Source organism: Marmota marmota, unplaced genomic scaffold, assembly GCF_001458135.2.
Source record: "Marmota marmota marmota unplaced genomic scaffold, marMar, whole genome shotgun sequence".
Lineage (NCBI taxonomy): Eukaryota > Metazoa > Chordata > Mammalia > Rodentia > Sciuridae > Marmota > Marmota marmota.
The window spans coordinates 5,785,367-5,809,746 of record NW_026000130.1 but is presented as its reverse complement, the minus strand read 5'-3'; the positions used below and the strand labels follow the sequence as shown (position 1 = coordinate 5,809,746).

The following is a 24,380-nucleotide window of genomic DNA, read 5'->3' as shown; positions in this document are numbered from 1 at the left end:
TGAGGATTGTTGATTTACATGCAGTTGCTTCTAGAATATGCTCTTTAGTGGATAATAGAATGAGAAAGACTAGACAAGGAAAAAAGATGAAAAACAAACAAAAATGCATCATCTACTGTTATAGTGGAAGAAGTGAACACCCCTTTATAAGTACTTGACACATGTATCAGGAAGAGATGAGTATAGAACCACACATCTCTGTTATGTGTCAAATTGCCAATAGGATATATGAGAATATGGTGACCTTCTTATTCAATAAGACTGTTGTTCTCATAGCATAGGAGAAAGATCCACAGGGCACAACTGCCATGTGATGATGGAGGCAGAAAATGAACTGCTGCCATTGCGAGCCAGGAAAATCAAGAATGGCAACCAAGCCAGCAGAAGCTAGGAAATTCCTGACAAGGAAAGATTTTTCCTTGAGATTTTTAGAGGGAGTATGGTACAAACTTCAGAATGCTGAAACAATGCAATTTTAGTATTACAAGCCAACCAATCTGATCCTTAGTCATGGTAATCCTAGGAAACTAATAAAATTGCTATCAATTAACTAGACTTAATTGACATTTGCACATAATTTCATGTAACAATGGGAGAATACACTTCTTTCACAATGTCAGTGAAACATTCACTAATATAGACCATAGAGGTAGAAGAATATTGCAGTTCAGAAGAATCAATAGTGCTAAACCAGCTCCCAAGAGTGAATTAAATAATCAGTTCTGCAGCAGCAAACTGAGAGGTGTTGGAGGTTGAATTAATACATGGACTACAGGAAACCTGTGTGGTAAAGCTGAGATAAACAGAAATAACCCCCACAGAAAAGGGGAAGATGAGTATATCTAAGAGCTCTAAAACAAGGAGACAGGCAAACAAGCCCCTCACTTACAATCCCTCCAAAAGGAATCCATAGATATCTAAGGGGTGAAATTACAGAGAAAGACTACAAAAAATTATTATTGAAATGATTAATGAGGGCTGGGGTTGTGGCTCAGCGGCAGAGCGCTCACCTCAAATGTGCAAGACCCTGGGTTTGATCCTCAGCACCACATAATAAATAAATAATGGTATTGTGTCCAACTACAACTAAAAATAAATATTAAAAAAATAAATGATTAATGGGCTTAAAGAAAATCCAAAAAATGGATTAAAGGAGCAAACACATGAGGTGAAAGACCATTTCAATAAAAAGAGATTCTGAAAACACACCAGTCAGAACTTTAAGAAATGAAAGACACAATCAATCAAATACAAAATTTACTTGAAAACATCACCAACATATTAAGCCATATAGGGAAAAAAAAAACCTCAGGTCTTGAAGACAGGGCATACAAACTTGAACACTCAGTAAAGAAAAAAGAAGACCATGATCAGAATGTACAAGAAGTCTTGAGTCATTGGAACTGAAGGAGGCATGGAGATACAGGCTAATGGCATTAAGACCCTTTTGAATGAAATAATAACACACAATTTCCCAAATGTTGGAAATGAGATAGACATCCACATATAGGATGCATATAGAAGACCAAACAGACAAGAACTTCTCCCAAAGCACATTATAAACAAAATAATTGAATAAGAATAGAAAATTTGAAGCTGCAAGAAAAAAATCAGATCACATTTGAAAGAAAACCAATAAGCCTCACAACTGACTTCTCAATCAGAGTCTAAAATCCAGGAGGGCCTGGAATGAGATAAATCTAGTCTCTAAAAGAAAACAATTGCCAACCAAGTTTTCTATATCCAGCAAGGTCTTTCCCAATTGAAGTAGAAATAAAAACTTTCCAAGATGAGGTTGAACTATAAGAATTCATGACCACTAAGCAGGCACTATTGAAAATACTGAATTACAAATAGAAACCACAAAAACAAACCCCAGAACTTCCAAATTGATTACACTCACTAGAAGAGCTCCCTAAAAATTAAGATGGAATTAAAAATATGAACCAAGGGCTGGGATTGTGGGTCATGGTAGAGCACTTGCCTAGCATGTGTGAGGCCCTAGGTTTGATTCTCAGCACCACATAAAATAAATGAATAAAATAAAGGTCCATCGATGACTAAAAATAAATTTAAAAATATGAACCAAATCAAAATGGCAAGAAATAATAAACATATTTCCATAATAACTCAAAATGTAGGGGGGAGGGTGGAGGATGGGAAAGGCAGCGGAGCACAACAGACACTAGGATGGCAATTTGTAAATCAATGGATGTGTAACTGATGTGATTCTGCAATCTGTGTATGGGGTGAAGGTGGGAGTTCATAACCCACTTGAATCAAAGTGTGGAATATGATATGTCAAGAAATTTGTAAGGTTTTGAACAACCCACAATAAAAAATTAAAAAAAAAAAATGTAAACCACCTCAACCCTCCAAATAAAAGACTTTCAGGGTAGATTTAAAAACCAAGACCAACTATTTGCTATTTGCAAGAAATTCATCTTGTAGACAAAGACAGGTTGAAAGTGAAAGGATGAGAAAAGATATGCCATGCAAATGGAATTCAAAAACAAGCAGGAGCAGCTGTGCTCATGTAAAACAAAACAGATTTCAAGCAAAAAATTACATTTTTTAGTTGTAGTTGGACACAATGCCATTATTTTATTTATTTTTGTGTGGTGGTGAGGATCAAACCCAGCGCCTCACACGTGCTAGGCGAGTGCTCTACCACTGAGCCACAACCCCAGGCCCGACAATACCCTTTTCAATAAGAAATGGATCATAGAACCAATAAAAGGAGAAATACAAAAATTCCTAGAATCAAACGAGACATAACATAGCAAAATCTCTGGGATACTGTAAAGGCAGTTCTAACAGAAAATTTTATAGCACTATATGACTAAATAAAAAATCAGAAAGATCCCAAATAAACCATCTAATTACATCTCAAAGTCCTAGAGGAGGAAGAACAATTAATATCAACAATGTAATTCTGAAATCAGCCGTCAACGGGAAATAATTAAGTTCAGAGCTGAAACTAATGAAATAGAAAATAAAAATGCACCAAAGATTACAAAGAGGATCAATGCAACAAAGAGTTGGTTCTTTGAAAAGATAAGCAAGATTGATAAACCCTTAGCCAAACTAATCAAAATAGAGAGATGACCCAAATCAACAAAATTAGAGTTGAGAAAAGAGATATCACAACAGGCATTTCTGAAATCCAGAGGATCATCAGGAAGAAATTTTTAAAATGTATATTCCAATAAATTAGAAAATCTAGAAGATAGCAATTTCTAGACACATGTGACCTTTCTAAATTAATCCAGGAAGATATAGAAAATCTATACAGACCAATAATAAGCAAAGAATTTAAAACAGTAATAAAAAAATCTTCCAACCAAGAAAAGCCCAGGACTAAATGATTCTTAGTTGAGTTCTACCAGACCTTTAAAGAACTAATGGCAATCTCTTCAATCTTTTCCATGAAAAATGGAAGGAACACTCCCAAATTAATTCTATGGAGCCACTATCTCTCTGATACCAAAACCAGATAAAGACAAATCATGTAAAAAAAAAAAATCTACAGACCAATATCCCTAATGAACCTAAAGGCAAAATCCTTACTAACATATTAACAATCTCCATTTGAAAGTACACTAAGAAGATTGTACACCATGATCAAGTTGGTTTCATCCCAGGAATGCAAATTAATAAATGTAACTCATGACATAAATAGAATAAAGGGGGGAAAATCACATTTTCATCTCAATAGATGCAGGAAAAAACTAAATGCAACAGCCATGCATGTTAAAAACACTGAAGAACCTAGGGATATAAGGAACTTACTTTACCATTATAAAGTCTATAAATGATAAACCCAAAACTAACATCATAGTGAAAAGGAAAAAATCTCAAATTGTTTTCTCTACAATCAAGAACAAGATAAGGATGTCCATTTACATCGTTACATATTCAGTATAGTTGTTGAGACCCTAGCAAGAAAAATTAGGCAAAAGAAGGAAATTTAAAGGATAGAAGTAGGAAAAAAGAAGTCAAATTATCTGTTTGCAGAAGACATGGTCCTATACTTAGAATATCAAAAAATTCCACCAGAAGACTTACAGAGCTGATTTTTAAAAACTTGGAATGTAGCAGGAAACAAGATCCATATACAAAACTCAAAGCTTTCTAATAATCCAACAATGAATCTGCTGAAAAGGAAATCAGGAAAACAATTCCATTCACAATCCTCAAAAAACAGGTAATAAAATACCTGTGGACAAACCTACCAAAGGGTGTGAAAAACCTTTGCACTAAAAACTAGAATACAGGGGGCTGGGGCTGGGGCTCAGCAGTAGCACTCTTGCCTGGCATGTGTGAAGCACTGTGTTCAATTCTCAGCACCACATATAAATAAAATAAAGGTCTATCAACAACTAAAAAATATATATTTTTTAAAAAAGTAGAACATTGAAGCAAGATATTAAAAAATTTAAGATGGAACGACCTCCCATGTTCTTGGATAGACATAAGTAATAGTGAAAATGGCCACACTACAAAAAAACAACCTATAGATTTACTGTAATCCTCATCAAAATACCAATGACATATTTCACAGAACTAGAAAAAAAAGTCCTAAAATCCATAAGGAAGATCTATAATAGCCAAAGCAAAACTGATCAATGAGAGCAATGCTAGAGGCATCACAATTCTGATCTCAAATTATACTACAGAGCCACAGTAACAAAAATAGCATGGTACTGGAATAAAAACCAACATGAAGACCAACGGAGTAGAACAGAAGCCGGAGAGACAAGTCCACAGACATAGTCATCTGGTCCTTGACAAAAGTGCCAAAAACTCATGCTGAAGAAAAGAGAGCTGTTTTACAAATGGTGCTGGAATAAAGGGCAGGGGGCAGGGGGGACAGGTAGCCATATGTAGAAGAATAAACTAGATTCCTGTCTCAACTTACACAAAAATTCAAAGCGGATCAAAGACTAAGAATTAGATCAGAAACACTGTGATTGCTATAAGAGAACAGGTTAAATACTGTGACATATTGGCACAGGCACCAACTTCCTTAATAAGACCCCTGAAGTTCAGGAAGTAAAACCAAAAATCAATAAGTGGGACAGCATCAAATTAGACATTTCTGCCCCTGGTACCAAAAAACAAGTAATATGCAGGCAAGGGATTGTAAAAGTCAAATTTCCTTAAGGAGAACCAGTGGAAGAATCTGAGTTTGACAGCATGGTCAGTACTATAACTAGCAGACATAATGAAGAACCTCACAGAATAGCAAACACTCTACTCTAGACATTTGAGGTCAAATACAAATAATTTCTTGTATGCCCCTGCAGGCAGATGAAAACATTGAAAAGGGAAAGAAGAGAAAGGAAATAAAGCCAATACCATGCAAATTACTGCCTTATTTTTTAGTTTTTAAAGTGTTTAATACTTCAGGCTGATTTTGCTTTTTATTAGCTCTTATAGTTTGGTTAATAAACTACTGATTTAGTTTTATATTTAAGCTACTATTAATTGTTTTCTTTGATGATATTTGTTTCTCTGTTTTCCTTTTATACTCTCAATTTTTACATATTTAGTTAAATCTGTTCAGAGCTTTGTCCTCATGGCAAAATATATTCCCCTTTAAACACTGTAGATAAACATATGAGGGGGCACACTTTTAATCTTTACTAGTTGTTGTGCGATTGCTGAGTACACTAATAAACATATTTGTAAATGCATTGCTTGCAAGAAGAAAATTAGTGAGTTACAGCCCAAAAGAGGCCTGCTGGACTTGTGTGGTAAGTATTATTTCATACAACATAGAGATGAAAAGACAGCAAAAATAACTTCATACTTCCTGACCTTATTGCTCCAAAACCCTTATCAGGGAAAACTTCACTCCACTCCCTCTTCTTCCTCCTCCCCTTCTCCCTTATTGTAATGTTCAGAGAGTGCTTGGGTTGTGGATCTGAATAGAGCAATGCTTTCAGGTAAGCAGCACACATACCTGTAACTTACACTGAAAAAATGGGAGGGAGTTGTAAAGTGCTATTATAACATGATACCATTGATAAGACCGAGGAGTGACCCTTTTGTTTCATTTTGACATGGTAGGTTTTGAAAAAAATATTGATTCAATAGGGCAAAACAAAAAAAAAAGGGTAGGGGGGAGACATCTAGGAAGCAATGGAGGATGTGCTCACTCATTCACTTCTGCTCCCCCTCCTGCTCTCTCCACACTCACACTTCCTCCTCTTCATCCCCTTTGAGTTCCTTGATCCTTTCTTTTCAATTCAGGATAGGATTCCTGGAACTAGATGCCTGTTGGGGAAGAATCATTTTTTAATTGCATAATCTTAACAGAGTCACCCAGGGCAGAAGAACTGAGGTATCGGGTGCCCAGAGCACAGCCACAGGTATCTCCAGGCCCCCTCCAGTAAGGAGGAACCTAGCTTCTCTCTACTACAACCCCAGCATCCTGCCTGGCTGTACAGGGTTGCTCAGTACAACCAGGTGAAGAAACCAGGGCACAGCTAAGAAGGAGATGAAGGAGCTCTACAGAGAAATGTAGCAGACACTGAAGACCCACAGACCTCAGGTATCTGATAAGACCAGCGCCTTCAGGAAAAGGCATAAAAAGTGGCAAAGAGGGAATTAGGAAGGGCAGAAAAGATGAGTTTATAGATAAGAAATAGACACAAAGAGGAAATAAATTACATGCAGATTGCTGGTGCCATTATCCTCATCCTCAGGATCTGTGAAACAGACTTCCCCATGCACAAGGGCAGCGATGATAATGGTGTGGCCTTGGAGAAAGGAAGGACAGAGTTAAAGTCAAGCCAAGAACCTGGGCCCCTGCTGCTCCTGGTGTTCTAGAACCCACAGTCACAGCTCCATTCTCCTCATTTCTGGACTCCTGTGTGCAGGTCTCAGTTACTTCACCACTGCAATGAGGTCTAGAAGCTCCGGCCCTGTTTTCCAGCCCAAGTTCACATCTCCAAGAGGCTGCCATTGTCTCCAGGATTTTCTGGGCATGTTCCTGACTTCCCTTCCCTGACATCCTCCCTCACACCACCTGTCTCTTTCCTCTTCCCTGGTTCTCTCCAGCTTCCTTTCCCTTTGTCATATTCCACTCTCATGTGTGTGTCCACTATGGGGACTTGGTGGAAAGATTAAGGATACACTACCACCCTCCCTAATTAATCAATTGACCACTCCATCCAAGCCCAGGAGCACCTTTCTCAGGACCAAAACTGTGCTGGTATTATGGGAAAGAATGACAACCAACACACATGCCAAGTGAGTTTTCTGGGCCTGGGGTGACATTAGGGTTGTGGGAGGCATTTATCTTTCCCCAAAATTCCATAACTGATTACAGAAGATGAACCCAAGTTCATAAGAGTAACTTGTCCAAGTCCCCAAGTATACAAGTAGCAAGTACACAAGTGAAAACAGGTGTGTTGGTGGCAATATAAAAGAAATGGGATCTGCCAGCTGTGGGGGACTGAGAGGGAAGACGCCCAGTACACCTGAGAGCAGGGACCAGGCGGAGGCCCAGCTGAAGTGTAGGAATGGGGCACTGGTGTCCAGAAGGAGCGGTAGGTAGAGAGAAAGGAGCAGTGACATCCTGGATCTGAATGACACTCCAGAGCAGTGACATCCCACAGGCTTCTTCCTGAGCCTGTCCAGTTCTAGGACAGGTAGCCAACAGGGTCATGAGGGCCCAGAGGGGCTTGAAAGACAGATGGACACAGGACTCTCAAATAAAAGCAAATTCAGGTTTTCACTCTAGTCCCAGGATGTAGAAATTAGCGAAGAAGAGGTGACAAATGTGGTCAAGGATATATTTCTCAACCCTCTTCTCCAGAGGCACCAAGAAGCATGTGTGGGAAGCCCAGAGGAAACATTCCTGAACTCCCCAGAACCTGGGACAGCCTTTGAAACCAAGGAGTGGACAAGAGGACAGAAGAGAAAGTGATGGTATAGGGCCAAATGTGCAGAGAAGAAGGTCAACTCCTGACCACCACCTGGCTCAATTAAGAACTCTGTCTAGTTTCACGCAGTACCTCCGAGGAAGGGTGTCCTATCAGATGCCTTCCATTGTGGTTCAGTACCCAAAGCCTAGTTTCCAAGAGATTCTGACTAATTAAAGTCAAGTACTGAGGTATTTGGAAAGGCAGAAGTAGGAGAAAGCAAATCTTATAAAGACTGAGTGTAACTAGCAAAGCAAAAAAAGAAAAAGCTATAAATAGTATGCTCAAAGCCAGGAGACAGACCTATGACCTCAAAATAGGAAAGCAACACACATTTCTTGTTTCCTTCTCTTTTATCTCCAAATAAACAAGCAGACTCAACTCCTCCGAGGTACCTACCTACAGATTTCATCCTCACTGCTCAAATCCTATCTTCTGCTGATGATCCAATCTTTAGAGACACAAACATCAGTAGCAATGTTAATTGAGAGAGCCTCACCCCTTTCTTCCACACCCCTTGGGTTCAAGGTGGGTGGCATGGTTGGATGTGTCTTGCCTGCCAAGTTCATGTGCTTAAGGCTTGGTCCTCAGTTTGGCCTGGTTGGGAGGTGTGAACCCTGTAAGAGGTGGGGACTGGTGGAGGGTCACAAAGGGCACCATCCTCAGAGAGACTCACAGAGTTTCCTCACACCCTGGTCAGTTCCCTCAAGGGACATGTGTCACAAAATACGCAAACCAGGTCTCTGAAACCCCGGGCTCCGGTCTCACAACGTGATACCTGCCTCTCACACGTGCACCCACCATCATGTCACCCATAATATTGGGATGCAGCCCAGTGGGCTTTTCATCATGCCAGGCAAATGCAAGGACCATGCTGTCAAATGTCCACACCTGGGAGTTAAGCACACCTCTACCTTATAATGCCCCCACCTGCAGGTGTTTTGTTCAGGAATAGAAAATAAACAAATACCCTAAATCACACAGGATCACCAGAATCTGTTCTGTGTTTTCAGACTCTCCCTGGGTTTGGTGGAGTCAGTCAACAAGGCACCGCAACCGGTCACCAGCCTTCAAGGGAAAGAGAGGAGTTGAAGGAATCACGGGCCCAAATTGCTCTCTTCTCCACACACATCAACCTGGAATTGCAACCGTGATGAACCCACGTGGAGAGTGGCTGTGTTTACGCTGGGAACTTCCTGTGTGATGGTATAGGTCAAGGTGATGCCAGCCAGAGGACGTTATGTGCAAAGGTGTGGAGCTTTATCTACTCGGAAACTTGAGTTTAGGCACGAACACCCAGGTATAGAGAAATCTGAACATAACAATATAACCCTAATGTCTCACCAGTCCTATGTCCTTCAGATTGCCTGCTCTGCAGAAACTTCCCACAAATAACCTTTTGATGAAACCTATATGATAAATGTGCTGTCCTGGCTCTGGGTCAGTCAGACTCCATCAGCTTTTTCTGGCCCCAGCTTTTTCTCTCTGTGTGTGTATGTTTGTCTTTTCTTCATCTCCCATCACCCCTCACCAGTTTTCTGAATTAATGGCCAAGGCAAACACATTTTGTAGTTATGAACCCAGTGAACAGGCCCTGTGCCCAACTCAGAGCAGGTACCCATAAGATAAAGGGAATGTTCACTGTCCATTATGAATCCAACGCATGCACATATGTCAGCACTTGAAATATGGCTAGTGGGATAAATTCTGAGTATTTAATTGTAGAGTCCAAAGAGGAGGAAGATATGGCCTCCCTTACCTAGTTTTTCCCTTGCAAAGGAGTTAGCTGGCCTAATATACTCACTCATTCACAAACAGTCCCTGGGCACATGCACAGGAACCAGGAGTTCTGAAATGTCCTGGAAACACTCCATCAATGAAGTCAACCTTCAGGCCTACATGGCTCCCAACATGACCTGGGGTACCTTGTCTGGAGTGATGCGAAAACTGGGCAGAGTGGGGGACATAGCCACTGTCTTTGTAAGTCTGTTCTCGTGCCCCCATCCTGGGGTCAGAGCCTGTATGAGTACCTGGCTCAATGGGGGCACCATAGGCTGGACAAGCCGAGGAGGAATCCTTTCCACACTCGAGCATGATCTCGGCTCAAAGGGGGGATGCTCACGGGGACTTTAAAAAGCAGCCCAGGAATGAAGAGGACACAGGCCCTGCCCTCACTGGGAAAAGTCAAGACCAGGATCTGCTTACCCAAGAGTGGAAGGACCTGTATAGCATTTGTGGCTGACAATGAGGAGACATATCAGAGACAAGTCTCCAACTGATGTCTTCCAGGACCACCTAGACTGTGGGATCAGTCCCCATCCATGCTGAATTCTCCCTGCTCTGTAGCTAGACATGCTGTGACCGTGCTGGCTATGTCCCTTAAGCTCCCTCCAATTTGTTTTTTGTTTGGTTGGTTTGGGGTTTTTTGTTTTGTTTTTTTTGTGGTGCTGGGGATTGAACCCAGGACCTTGTGCATGCAAGGTAGGTACTCTACCAACTGAGCTATATCCTCAGCCCTCCCTCCAATTTAAACATGTCTCTGGATCACACAACCTTCAGTTAACAGTGACCTGCTACTGGGGGCCACCCTGAACAGGAGTTGCTTTCCTATTTTGAGGTCATAGGAATAAGAGCTAGTCTGTCTACTGGCTTTGAGCATACTATTTATAGCTTTTTCTTTTTTGCTTTGGTAGCTAAACTCAGTCTTCCTCATGAAATTTTGCTTTCTCCTACTTCTGCCTCTTCCAAATACCTTAGTACTGAGCGAGGAGTTACTGGACTGGCATCACACGCATTGCAATGCATGTGGACCTGCCTCTGCTTGGATAGAAAGGTGCAGCTCTGGGAGTGGGTATCACCCGATGGGGTTGAATTATACCCACCTATTTGTTGCAATCCTACCCTTTTGCCCATTTTTGGATAGAATGTTCCATGGATTAACTTCCCCCATTAATAAAACCCAGGTTCGAGGCCTGCTCCTTCTCTCTCTTACCTGCCTTGCCTCCTTTGTGGGAGCTGGGTCAGAGGGACCATCACACAACCCAAAGAAAAAGGTATTTCTCTGTCTGTGTGTCATTATTTTGTGCCAGCCCAGTTCACCAGGAGTGACCCTGCCTGGTTTAGTCATGTGTCGCTTCAACCTGCTGCCAGGCAGATTCCAGAGGCAGGTGAAACCAAGAAACTGGCAAGTCTGAAGTCTGCTTTCCTGCCTCAGATTCTTTCCAGAACTGGGTGTGGCATGTAAGCGGACCTGGGGATCATTGCAAAGGAAGGGTCATGCCCAGCACTCTCTGCTAAAGATGGATTGTAGAAGATGAATTCTACCTTTCACAGAAAAGCTATGCGAGAATGAGGTTAAGTGTCAAGAATGAAGCATCATGAACGACCCAGGAGCAATATAGCCACCTACTGACAGATGAAGTTCATTATTAAACGAAGTTAGTACTGGCCCATAAACAGGAATTAGGAAACACAACTCTGACCTTGTCAAGCCCTGGGTTCAGATGGGATACCTCCCCCCCCCCCATGTTAACTGATGTTTAATTGGCATGCAAAGACCTGCACACATGGGCTGGGGTTGTGGCTCACAGGTAAAGCGCTCGCCTAGCATGCAAGAAGCACTGGGTTCAATCCTTAGCACCACATAAAAATAAAGATATTATGTCCACCTATAACTAAAAAATAGACATTTTTTTAAAAAAGACCTGCACATAAACAAATTTACACTTTAACTTACATGCATCCATAATCATGCTCTGTGGTGATGGCATTTTTGGATGAAAACATTGACATAGTGAGACTAGGGGAATATGTATCTAGAGAAATAAATAAAAACCCAAAAGCTCACCTACAGACCACTCTGGATTGTGCCACATGAATGCCCACATAGACATACGTTGCCCTCATGGACCCAACCCCACACCACCTAAAGGAAACACAGTTGCTTCTATGGACTACAAAGAATGGCCATGGTGCTTTCTCTGGAAAATCAAGTTCTACAACCATATGCCCAAACCTCATTCACAGCAGGAAGCTTTCATTACCAGGGCTCTGTGTACTAAAGCCAGCAAAACTGTCCCACCTTCTAATCATCTAGATCATCCTCAGCAAGTGAGCGAGGATCTACCTGAACTTAAAGAAAAATGAGTCACTATAAAGATCAGACCATACTCTGTCCTGTGTGCATAGACCTTTTTATTCACTTGGTAACATTAAAAAAACCAGTCAAGTCAAGTCAAGGGAACTCAAAGGCAAGAATAGAGCCAGCCTACTCCTGTGGAAAGACACAGCTCTTCGTGGGGTGTGGATGCTTCAAGTCCATGTTGGCTGACAATTACGAATTTCTTTTGCCAGGAGGGAAAACTGTTGCTGAGGGAAAAGCATGCTACCATACAGGGTGGAGAAAGGCTGTCATTTTTCTTAATATTGTTTTAGTTGTAGATGGATGCAATACCTTTATTATTTATTTATTTTTATGTGGTGCTGAGGATCGAACCCAGCGCCCTGCGCATGCCAGGCAAGCGCGCTACTGCTTGAGCCACATCCTCAACCCCTCATTTTTAAATTTTGTCTTCAATGAAGTCTTGGTTGGCAACCAACTGTCCCTTGAAATTCCCAACAAAGGAAATTGTATATGCCAACCCTGATATACATATTCAGATGGTCATGACTTAATACAATAGAAGACAATCCAAATAAATAATACTTGTATTTCTCACATAAAGTAGTAAAACTTACCAGAGCATAAGATGGGTCCTCCTTATCCATCTCATGATGGGGAATCGAACTCTACCAAGTCCACTGACGGACCTGGGAGAACACAAGAGTGACTGGTAATACATGGATGGTGTTGCTCATGAATCATTCAGGAATATTACTTCATGTGGACATGGGTCAAGAGTGTAAGGCAAAGAAGAGGAGCAGGAGATAAATAGGAAGGAGGACCTTTGACTTTCCAGATAAAGGTAACTTGTCAGTGTGAAGCAGTCATTCTAAAAAAAAAGAAAGAAAAAGAGTAAACACTCAAGTATGTACTGTGCCTCAAGGACACAGTCCTTCCTGTTGTCCAAACATTATAACTTTTAGGAAGAGTGGTTAGTGGTCAGCATTCTTCACTGGATTATCAGTTTCCTTCACCACACCTCAGTCCACTTTTCCGTCAGGCATCTGGAATCAGGAGGGCTTTCTAGACAAAAGTGGCCAGAAAAGCCCAGCCTTTCTCAGCACTTACACGTTCATTCGACAGGAAAGCGAGTGGAGGACACATACAGTTTTCACTTGCTGTGGAGTCCACCTGCGCCTACAGACAGGAAGACACTGGGAGGTCCTGTCAGGCCGAGTCCTATGTGCACAGGTCTACTGTTCACTATGGGGACATTAGAAAACGGATGGGACTCAGTGATGGAGGCAATGGCCCCCACCCAAATAAAGCCTAGAGGACACTTGGCTTCTCACTGGAGGTTGGCCTGGTCCATTTTGTTGGCACACACAAAATTATTGTTCAACCAGGAAGAAGTGCTTCTGAGGAGAAGGCTCACTACCAAACAGCACTCACTGAGGCTGTCCCCACTGCAACCATCTTGAATTGGGCATCTTTTGGGAATAGACTTGCAGCTGAGGGAAACTGGACATGTCATCTAGAGTGTGCGTGGTCATCAATTTCCATGTAGGGATTTAAGTAAAAATGAAGAAACCACAACATCGACATCTATGTCTTAGACACCAGGGCCACCTTACCTCAGCAACAGATGGGACCTGGTGCTCCCCCTTGTCAAACAGAATCACCTCCATCAGGACCTCTAGGGGATCTGGCAGAAAACTGTACATCTGCCAGGGCGTTGGTGCTGCTGAAGAATTACTCAGGGAGATTTCTTGGTGTGAACACGGGGCTGGGGTAAGTGGAGGTGGATGATTCCAGTGCTGCGGGAACGTATTTCTTAGTCCATGAGAGAAGGAAAAGGAGTGGGCCAGGCAAGAATGAAAAAACACAAAAATGGATGGGACAACAATGATAAATAGGTTGATCCACTGCTGCAGTGGAGGATTTCAACACCCAGGTTTTAAAAATATCTTTTAGCTGTACATGAACACAATTACCTTTATTTTATGTACTTATTTTTATGTGGTGCTGAGGATTGAACCCAGTGCCTCACCCATGCCAGGCAAGTGCCCTACCATTGACCGCAGCCCCAGGCCTCCACACCTATTTTTAAGAACTTGACAGATCATCAGGAAGAAAACAAGGAGGGACAGCGTTGAACACAACAGGTCTGTTAATACATGTTGAAGCCCTGACACCAGTAACCTCAGAACTTCCCCTTATTTGGAAATAGACTCAGTTAAGGTGATATCCTATTGGAACAGAGGGGACTCCTTTTCCATGGGACTGCTGTTCTCATAAGAACAGGGAAAAGATCCAGGAGGGACACACACCCAGGATGATGGAGGCAGAGTGTGAAGTGGGGTGGCTGCAGGCCAGGAAAGGAACAGATGGCCACAAACCTGCAGGAGCTAGGAACAGGTAGGGAAAGAGACTTCCCTAAGCTGTCAGAGGGAGCGCGGGCCTGCCTACGCCTTCATGAGGGATTTCCAGCCTCCAGAACCCTGAGACAATGCACTTAGTATGTCAAGCCCACCAGTGTGGCCCTTGGCCATGGCAGCCCAGGAAGCTAACAAGCACTGCCAATCAACCAGGTCTCATTGGCATTTGTTCTCTACTCCACTCAACAGTGAGAAAATACACTTTCTTCTCCAGGTCACTTGAGACATTCCTCAGGATAATTACATTGTGGGTCCTAAAACATACCTTGAATTTTTTAAAAGAATACAAATCATACAAAATATGCTCTCATGTCAATATGGAATTAAACTACAAGTCAGCAACAGAAAAAGAGACCTGAAAAACTCCCAAATGTCTGGAGTTAAAACAATACATTCAACAAAACACACAGGTCAAAGAAGAAGCCTCCAGAGAAATTCTTTCTTTCTTTCTTTTTTTTTTTTTTTTTGTGCAGGTGGGGTCCTAGGAATTGGACTCAGGGGCACTCAATATCACCAGCGCTTTTTTTGTATTTTACTTAGAGACAGAGTCTCACTGAGTTGCTTGTGGCCTCACTAGTGTGTTGAAGCTGGCTTTGAACTCAAGATCCTCCTGCCTCAGGCTCCCCATGCACCACCACATCAGGCCTATTTCATATTTTGAACAAAGGGAAATTAAAATTCACCTTGTGAAATTTGTGAGACACAGTGAAAGCAATACTCAGAAGGAAGTTTGGAGCACTGAACACAACAGTATAGTGACGGGAGCTGCCCTGGGTGCAGATGACCTTCAAGTTCTGATGCATGAGGCTCTGACCAATCACTACATTTCTTAGTGACTTGGGCTTTGTCCCAGCTCCGATAGCAAGGCATGGTTCCAAGGTGTAGGGGTCACCTGCGGGGGTTGAGCTCCACTCACCTATTTCTTTGTAATCCTACCCCTTTGCCCTGTTTGGGATACAATGTTCCATGGAAACTCCCTTTGTATGTCCCCTTCTCTTGCTCTGCTCTTGATCCCCACACAGCACATGAGATGGGTGTGGCCTTCCTAGATGTCAACATCCGGCAGACTTCAGGAAGCTAGCCTCAACCCCCTGAAACCTGACCCCTTGCCTCATCAGAATGGCTTCTCCCCAGTAAAAGGGTTCAGCATGTGCTCCTCATTCTCTCTCTTTCCATGGACCCCTAACGTCAGAGGAGCTGTCACAAGACCCAAAGAAAATATTTTAAAAGGGATGGAGATGTGGCTCAGTGGTTAAGCACCCTGTCTCTGTGTGATTATTTTGTGCAGCCCAGTTCACCTGGAGCGACCTTGAGTGTTTAGTCGTGGAACGTGACAGTACAGAAAATAAAGAGAAATGAATTCAAAAATCTAAGCTTCCTCCTCAGGCAACTAGGGTGAAAAGAGAGATATAATGGAAAGCCCACAGGAAAAAAAATGAAAATGGCAATCATGACAGAAATCAATGTCATAAAAAAATGGGAAATCAACAGAGAATTAAACAATCCCAAAATCTAGTTCTCTCAAATAATCAGCGAATTGGACAGCTTCAAACCAAGTTAACCCCAAAGAAAAGAAGAGGACACAATGGACCAATAATATAATTCAAGAGAAATTATTACTGATTCCATGGACATTAAAAGATGATAAAGGAATACTTTGAACAATCCTCTATTGATGAGTCTGAGAGCATGAAGGAAATAGAACAATTCCTTCAAAGGCAGAAAGACTAAATTTTACCCCAGGAGAAAGATAATCTGAATAGGCCTACATTTATTAAAGAAACTGAATCAGTAATTAGTAACTTCAGGCCATGCGCAATGGCACATGCCTGTCATCCCAGCAGCTCGGGAGGCCGAGGCAGGAGGATCTTGAGTTCAAAGCCAGCCTCAGCAAAAATGAGTCACTAAGCAGTTCAGTGAGACCCTGTCTCTAAATAAAATACAAAACAGGGGTGAGGATGTGGCTCAATGGTCAATCCCTGACACCAAAAAAACAATTAGTAACTTTAGTCAGGCACAGTGGCACGTGCCTGAAATACCAGCGGTTCAGAGGCCAAGGCAAGAGAATTGCATGTTCAGAGCTAGCCTTAGCAACTTAGTGAGGCCCTGAGCAACTTAGTGAGATCCTGTCTCTAAATAAAATATTTAAAAAGGGATGGAGATGTGGCTCAGTGGTTAAGCACCCCTAGTTAAATCCCCAGTACCAAAAAAAAAAAAAAAATCAGTAACTTCAAAGAGGAAAGCACGAGCCCAAGATGCTCCCACCCATGATGTTGACCTATCTGTAATAGTGATAAATGACAACAGGCCTTTGTCAAAGCCCATAGAACTGTGCAACACTGGATGAACTTGAACTCTAGCTAATGGTAACCTATCCATATTGGTTCAACCTTTGTAACAAATGTACCACACCCAAAACAACTGTATTTTTAAAAGGAAACAGGTGTTATGAAGTAAATTTGGGAACATTCTGCCCTATCTATTCAATTATTATTTTAATCTAAAATTGTTCTAAATAATTTCTATTCCTTTGGTTTTGAATTTGGAATCACTGTTGCAGAACGAGACCTATTTACTATGAAGAGTGTACAAAACTAAGTCATAAAACAAGATCTTTACTTCTGGAGTTTTAGGAATGCTGATCAACTTAATGAATTTAAATTTGTACACATCAAATAAAAAGAGAATATGGCATGGAACATTTAGTTTTCTCTTGAGCTGTGGAATTCTGAATAAAGTAAAATCATTATTGATGATTGAATTCAAAGACTGAATCTCCAGCATACCTTCATCTGATTCCTCAGCAGGGTGAACAAAGTTGGGTGGTCAGAAGTGAATTCCTCTGGACTGTGGCTTGCAGTGGTCAGGAGGATATCTTGATCATGGAGTAACCAGGTCATTGAGGCAAGATCCTGGGAAATGTATTAAAATAGAGACAGCTGTTGACAGAAGACCATAGGGTAATTAGTAATCATTGATTCAATGTTCAAACCTTTTTTTAAAAAAAATTTAGTTGTAGATGGACACAATACCTTTACTTATTTATATTTTTAAATATTTTTAATTGTACACAATACTTTTGTTTTATTTATTTATTTTTATGTGGTGCTGAGGATCAAACCCAGGTCCTCACACATGCTAGGCGAGTGCTCTACCACTGAGCCACAAATCCAGTCCCCAACGTTAAAACTTTTTTAATCAACGTGATAATTTCATGCATTTGGGGGGACAACGTGAAGTTTCCCTACATATGAATATTATGCAATTATACCACAACCAGCTCCTCGATATTTCTATTTTGTGTGTGTGTGTGTGTGTGTGTGGTGAGAACAGTCCCATCATTTGCAACAGTGTGGATGGATCTAGAGGACATTTTGTTAAGTGAAATAAATCAGGAACACAAGGAAAAATACAGTACCATCTCACAGATGGAAAAAAAAAATCAATCTCATAGAAGTTAAGAGTAGAACAGTATCATCCTATGCTCTCTCTACAGTCAGTGACTAGAGTTAACAACAATGCAATGTATATTTCTATATAGTTAGAATAAAGGAATTTGAATGTTCTTAAGAGTTCAAACTTTCTTTCATGTTCTTTTACTTGTAGATGAACACAATGCATTTGTTTTATTTATTTCATGTGGTGCTGAGGATCAAACCCAGTGCCTCGCACATGCTAGGCAAGTGCTCTACCACTGAGCTAAAACCCCAGGGGCTGGGATTGTGGCTCAGCAGTAGAGCGCTTGCCTAGCATGGGTGGGACCCGGGTTCAATCCTCAGCACCACATAAAAAAAATAAATAAAGGCATTGTGTTGTGTCCATCTACACCTAAAAAAAAGCCCAGCCCCAGAGTTCAAACTTTTGATCTGACTTTTCACCACTGGGACAGCAGAGCACCTGAGTCAGAGCTGGACTTCAAAAAAAAATCTCTGCAGTTTGACTAAACAGACTGTTGTGTGAGAAAATGCCTTCAATGAGGTGAGATATACAGAAAGGCAGAGAGAACAGTGGCCAAGGGCACAGGGCTGGGGCCATATGGGCTGAGTTCGAATCCAGTGTGGAAGATGGGCGCACCTGAGAAGGCGAAACAAACCCGCCTGTGCCTTAGTTCCCTGTTTGGAGATGTGGAGATGTCCATCTGGCCTATGTTATGTTAAAAGGCTAACAATAATTAGGTACAGGCAAAGCTTTAAGAAAACAGGTGCTTCTGAAATGCAATAAAATACTCACTCATTAAATGTCTGGAAGAAGGGGCTGGGGTTGTGACTCAGCAGTAGAGCGCTCGCCTAGCACAGGCAGAGCCCTGGGTTGAATCCCTGGCACCCCACATAAAAAAATAATAATAAAATAAATAAAATCAGGGTATTGTGTCCAACTACAACTAAAAAATAAATAAATAAGTAAAATGTCTGGATGATAAGCGAAATCTTTGATAGGGGTGGAACACAGACATGGCTACAGAGCAATGGAGGATTAAAGTCTATTCTTCATCCTTCACACGGGAATAATCTTTGTAGCTCGTGGAGAGCACCTCTTATTGCCTATGACCCCATATTTTACCCAAGGGATAGGCAGAGCAGACTGTAACACAAGATTTACCATTTAGGGAATTGGAACTAGGAGATTTTAGGTGATTTTCCCAGATTCACCACACTGATGGGTGGTAGATTTGGGGCAGGAGTGGAAATGTTTCCCTCGGATGTTTTCCCTAGAGATCCCAGAACATCTGCATCCTCAAGCTGATGGCTTAAAACCATGAACCAAGAGCCCCTCTTACTCTCAAATCCTCCTACCCCCAGGTTTCCTAGTGAAGTCTGAAGCCCCGGAAGATCTGAGCTAAAAGAAGTTGAAATCATAACTGTCTTTAGATTTCATCCCTCACCTGAAATATGATCATTTCATCCAAATGAAGCCTCTCTGAAGGACAAGGGGGAGGTCCACACTTGTGACCATCCTGCCCCAGCATCTTCTCGCTGTTAACTGCCAATCAGTGAACCTTCCTGATGAGCAGTTGACAACCCCGGGGCTCCCAGCCTCACTCAGATCTCGCGACATTCCAAACCAACTGCCACTTCTTGATGGCTGTTTAGAGAATCAACTTGTTTCCTTGTAATCACTCCCAAATGAGCGGATAATGCTTATTAATGGGTCAAGGGGCCCCCTGGACTGGTTCAGAGTAAGAAGTTGGCATGTGCCATGTCTGGGGACTGTTGATCTAAGCCACTGTCTGAGCAGCTGGACAACTGCCTGGCTGAGAACTTGCCCGGTGGCACTGGCTCTCATAGGGCAGATTCCTGCTCATGTGCTTCCCCATCCCCCACCTGATCCTGCAGGGCCAGGGGACAGAGTCTTATCTACCTTAGAGTGGGCCAACCATAACCATAGTCTGTCAGTCCCACCCCACTACCCTCCCAGAGGACCTCCCAGTATTTGGGATTTTGACGTCTATGTTCAGAAGAGTTTGGCCTTTAATTCTCCTTTTGTAGGACATCTATTGCCAGATATAGCATCTAGAGTCTCCTGATCTGATAAAGCAGTTGGGTGTGAGTCCTGGCATTTCATTCTCTTAAAAAAATGTCTATGAAATTGACATTAGAAAATGTACATTTTTCTAAGGTAGGAAGCTATTTAAGGCAACCAGCTGATAGAAGAATGAAAAATCCAAATGGGGAATGATAATACAAAATCATAAAACACACTTGAAAATCAGTAGAGAAACCAGAGTGGGGGAATGAAAGCAATAGACTGAGTAGGAGCTAGCCGGCCCATTAGAAGAAACGGCCTTCAAAAGCTCAATGGTGGTATACCTCTGCATCAGCAGTTCAGGTTTCCCATCTTGGAGGACGCTGGGTAAGAACCTGACAACCGTCAAACTCCTCTCAAGTTTGAACCTCCTCAGATCACAGATTGACAGAATGGAAGGCAAGATATGCATCCCCAATTGCCAGAGCAACAGGTTCTCACAGGATTTTTAGAGTGAGCACACATCATGCTATCCAGGATGCTGCTCCTCTGCTATCTAGACAAGTATATTTTACAATGCCAGGTGTGTTGTGTAAGGCAGCATGTTCTGCTTAAAAACCTGAATCCCAGACCCACACATTTTATCCTCTACTGCCGCAGCCCGGCTGGCTGGGCAAAATAACCCAGGGGGGGTGACGAGCAACTTGTGTACATTGATACAGCAGGAGTGGAAGCCTTTTATTGTAGGACAACAGAGGTATTTATACATTCCACACAGCTTATCTAATTAACATAAACTAGATACAGCAGTCAACCAATAAGAAATCTCCACACTTAATGGCTCTCTGGCGTTACTTCACAAACCACTCCCTCTGGCATTTTGCCAAGGCGCCATCCAGACTTGTTTACAGACCTTAACATTAACCACTCCCCCTGGCAAAATACCAGGTGCCATCCTGACTTGTTTACAGACTCTAACACTCTATATATGAAAACAAGTGAGCAAATATTACTTCCCCGCCACAAATATTTTCCTGGATCATAAAAGCCCATGGTACAAGGGAGTCAAATCTAACATATTGAGAGCCAAAAGCAATTCCATTCCAGATTTGAAATACCAACCCTACACATTTCCCCCTATTCCTGAATCTCCAGAAATTTCTTGATGGAAAAAATGTAGACTTTTCTTTCTTTTTTTCTTTACAAACTGAGCTGAAAAACATGTAAATGTAGCTGAGGTTAAAGCTCAGTTGTAGAGTGCTTAACTAGCACAGGTGAGGCCCTGGGTTTAGTCCCCAGAATCTCAAAAAAAAAAAAAAAAAAGGAAACTCATTTAATTCGAGATACATTTTACATCCCACATATTTGAAATTGGTAAACACAGCTTTTTTTAAAAGTTCAGTGCAAGTTAATACAATGACTTGAATGAGACTTGCCTCTTCCATGACCCCTGCTGACAGATCAGTCCTTTTGATCAAGACCCAACTCTCTCTTGAGTCATCTCATCCCATGAGGAGACATGGTTGAAAAGGATCAAAATTAGGTCTTTCTTTTTTTATGAAACAGAGAAAATTCATTTAATTTGTGGTCAGTTGCAAAGAGGGGGGAAATAGTAAGATTATATTCAATCCCAGTATACAGAAGGGGATTAAAAGACTCCAGGGGCTGGGGCTGAAGCTCAGTGGCAGAGTGCTTGCCTTGCAAGTGTGGAGCACTGGGTTCAATCCTCTGCACCACATTAAAAAGAATAAATAAAGATATTGCGCCTGTTTAAAAAAAAAAAGGAAATGACTCCAGGTTGATGTCAATGAAGAAAGCATAATGCACCATCTGCCCACACAAGCCTCTGAGAAAATGCTCCCCACCCTTTGACTCAGCTCATCCATGGCACCCTGTAAAGTACCTTAAACCCATTAGAAGAAGAATGGTCATTTTTTATTTTTCTCAGGAGTTCTCAAAATTTTCAGCATCAGAGATGAGCAAATAGAAGTAAATAATTTTTTACCTGAATTTATTCAATGGGATTCACACATCTGTGATCTTTGGTTTTGATATATGAGGAATTTATACCATTTTATAAAATTGCAGATGCAACCATATTGAATAATCTAGTTTAAGATTACAAACAAAGACATAATTGTATCCCATATCAAAAGAGCCATCCTTTCTCACAAATGACTGGAGGATCTCTAAGAAAAACTCATGAAATCAGTATGGTAGATCTAATCTAATATAAAGTGATGGCAATTTAATGGTGTCTCCCTATTAAAGAAAAAGACACTGTAAGGATCTGACTTAAGTTGATGCAGTGGGAGAAATATCACCAAACAAAATCTCTTCTCTGCTATAATTAAGTCAAAGTCTGAGTAGGTGAAGGAGGGGTGACAGGACAAGACCAGGGAGAGAGGAGTGAAGTCAACCATGAGAGGCCCTGTTGTATCCCTGAGATAGGTCTTGAGCCCCTGTGGAAGCCCCCGAGGATGGTGCCCAGGAGATGACTCCACTCTGGTAGTAGAGTCTATTATGATCTTATTTCTTGGGTATCACTTGCAATGTCTTCTCCTTCATTTATAATTTTTATTTGAGTTTTCTCTCAGTCTAGCTAAAGTTTTTTCAATTTTGTTTACCATTTCCAAAAACCGGTTTATTGTTTCATTTTTTTTTATCTTCTCTATAATCTTTCAAGTCTCTGTTTTATTTATTTTTGCTCTAATCATTACTTTTTTTCCTTCTATTACCTTTGGGCCCAGTTTGGTCCTGCTTTTCTAGTTCCTTGAACACTGCAGACAGGTTGATAGGTTGCTTATTTCCCTTTTTCTGAATCTTAGAACTGCTACTACTGATTCCCTAAATTGTTGCTGGGACTGGGGATTGAACTCTTGGGCGCTTTACCACTGAGCTAAGAGAGGCTTTGTCAGTTATCATCAACTGGAGTCCCCGACCCCGCCTCTGCATTACTCAGCACGGCCAGAGGCGGCGCCAGGTGGCAGAGTAGTGCCTAGAGTGGGCGCTACTTCTCGCGAGGGGGCGCGGCCGCCCAGCTGTCTGGCCCTGATTGGCTTAGGCAGGCTTGGGGGCGGGGCCCAACGGGGCAGACGACTTCCACGCCTATGTCTTTCGCTGGCTGCGGTGCTGGGGCAGGAACGTGGGCTCTCCCGCCTGCTGGGCACGCGCTCCACACTGAGCTGCTTCCCTAGCCCTGCGCGCGTGTCTCTCTCAAGTGGTCTCTCCCAGGAGGCGGCGAGGGGCTCCTCAGCAGGGACTTCTGTGCGGTGGAGTCGCCCGACACTTTTCAACGTGGTGAGCGGGGCTGTCTATCGCTGGGGGTGTTCACGGGACGCATCGTCGTGTGCGCGGAGGAATGAAGACTCCCTTTCCCCAAGTCTCTGTCTAATGATGCCTGATGGACTGGAGAGAAAGTGTCAGGGCCCAAGTAGGAGAAGGCGGAGGTTTGTCCGCCCTGGACTCGGCCTCCCAGGGCGGCCCCTGCGGATCCCAGTTCAGGTCTTAGGGCGGGTGCGTGACTCCCGGAGCCCAAGGATTCCACGTGTCTGCTAATCATTTGATCTGAGAATCTGAAAAGGATGAACTCACATTCGAGTCGGACAAATAGTGCTCCCTTTCAACAGGTGAATGTTTTCTTCATAAAGAAGTTTGTGCAGTTATTAAAATTCGAGAAACTGCAGACACTGTTTCATATTTTATGAGTGATTGATGTTAGGATACGTGGTCACAGAAAATGATAGTTTTCTGATTGCATTCAAGTGTGCATGTAATTTCTGCTAGTTTTTGAGATGGCTACAAACCATAAAAATAGTTGTTTAAAAGAGTGTAGAGGGGCTGGGGTTGTGGCTCAGAGGTAGAGTGTTCGCCTAGCATGCTTGAGGCACTGGGTTCAATTCTGAGCACCACATAAAATAAAATAAAGATTTTGTGACTACCTATAACTAAAAAATAAATATAAAGACGGGTGTAGAAAAAAGCAGGACAATATTATATGTTCCATTTCTATGAGATACAATTTTTATAGAGGCAAAAAGTAGAACAGAGGTCCCTGGGGGCTGGGGACAGAAGACATGGGGACTTACTGTCCAACAGCTATGAAGTTTCTGTTTGGGATGATGAAAACGTTCTGGAAATGAGGTGGTGATCACACAATGTTGTGAGTGTACTTAATGCCATTGAAGTGTACATTTACAAATACTTAAAATGGTAAAATTTATATTAAGGACATTTTACCACAATAATAAAAGAAAAATTATCTGGTCAACATAATTTTGAGATTATATAAGAGATAAACTTTTTAAAAGGCTCAGAAAGGTTAAAAAAAAAGGGGGGGGGATGTTGTAGCTGGGCACAGTGGCATGCACCTGTCATCCCAGCTACTTGGGGCAAGAGGAGGACAAGAGGATCCCTTGAACCCAGGAATTAGAGACCATCCTC

The 24,380-nt window shown here is 42.0% G+C and overlaps 1 long non-coding RNA gene across 2 annotated transcripts in view; it reads right to left on the bottom strand.

Moving 5' to 3' along the window:
* LOC125611119 overlaps window positions 1-24,380 on the bottom strand; it is a 39,407-nt gene that overhangs the window by 5,632 nt on the left and 9,395 nt on the right. Inside the window, exons 2-3 of one of the 2 annotated variants that reach the window (XR_007341253.1) lie at window positions 17,261-17,413; window positions 12,672-12,925 (exon numbers count right to left, since the gene is read on the bottom strand). This is a non-coding gene — a long non-coding RNA (uncharacterized LOC125611119). The remainder of the gene's footprint in view (window positions 1-12,671; window positions 12,926-17,260; window positions 17,414-24,380) is intronic. The other variant, XR_007341254.1, reaches the window with a different exon arrangement.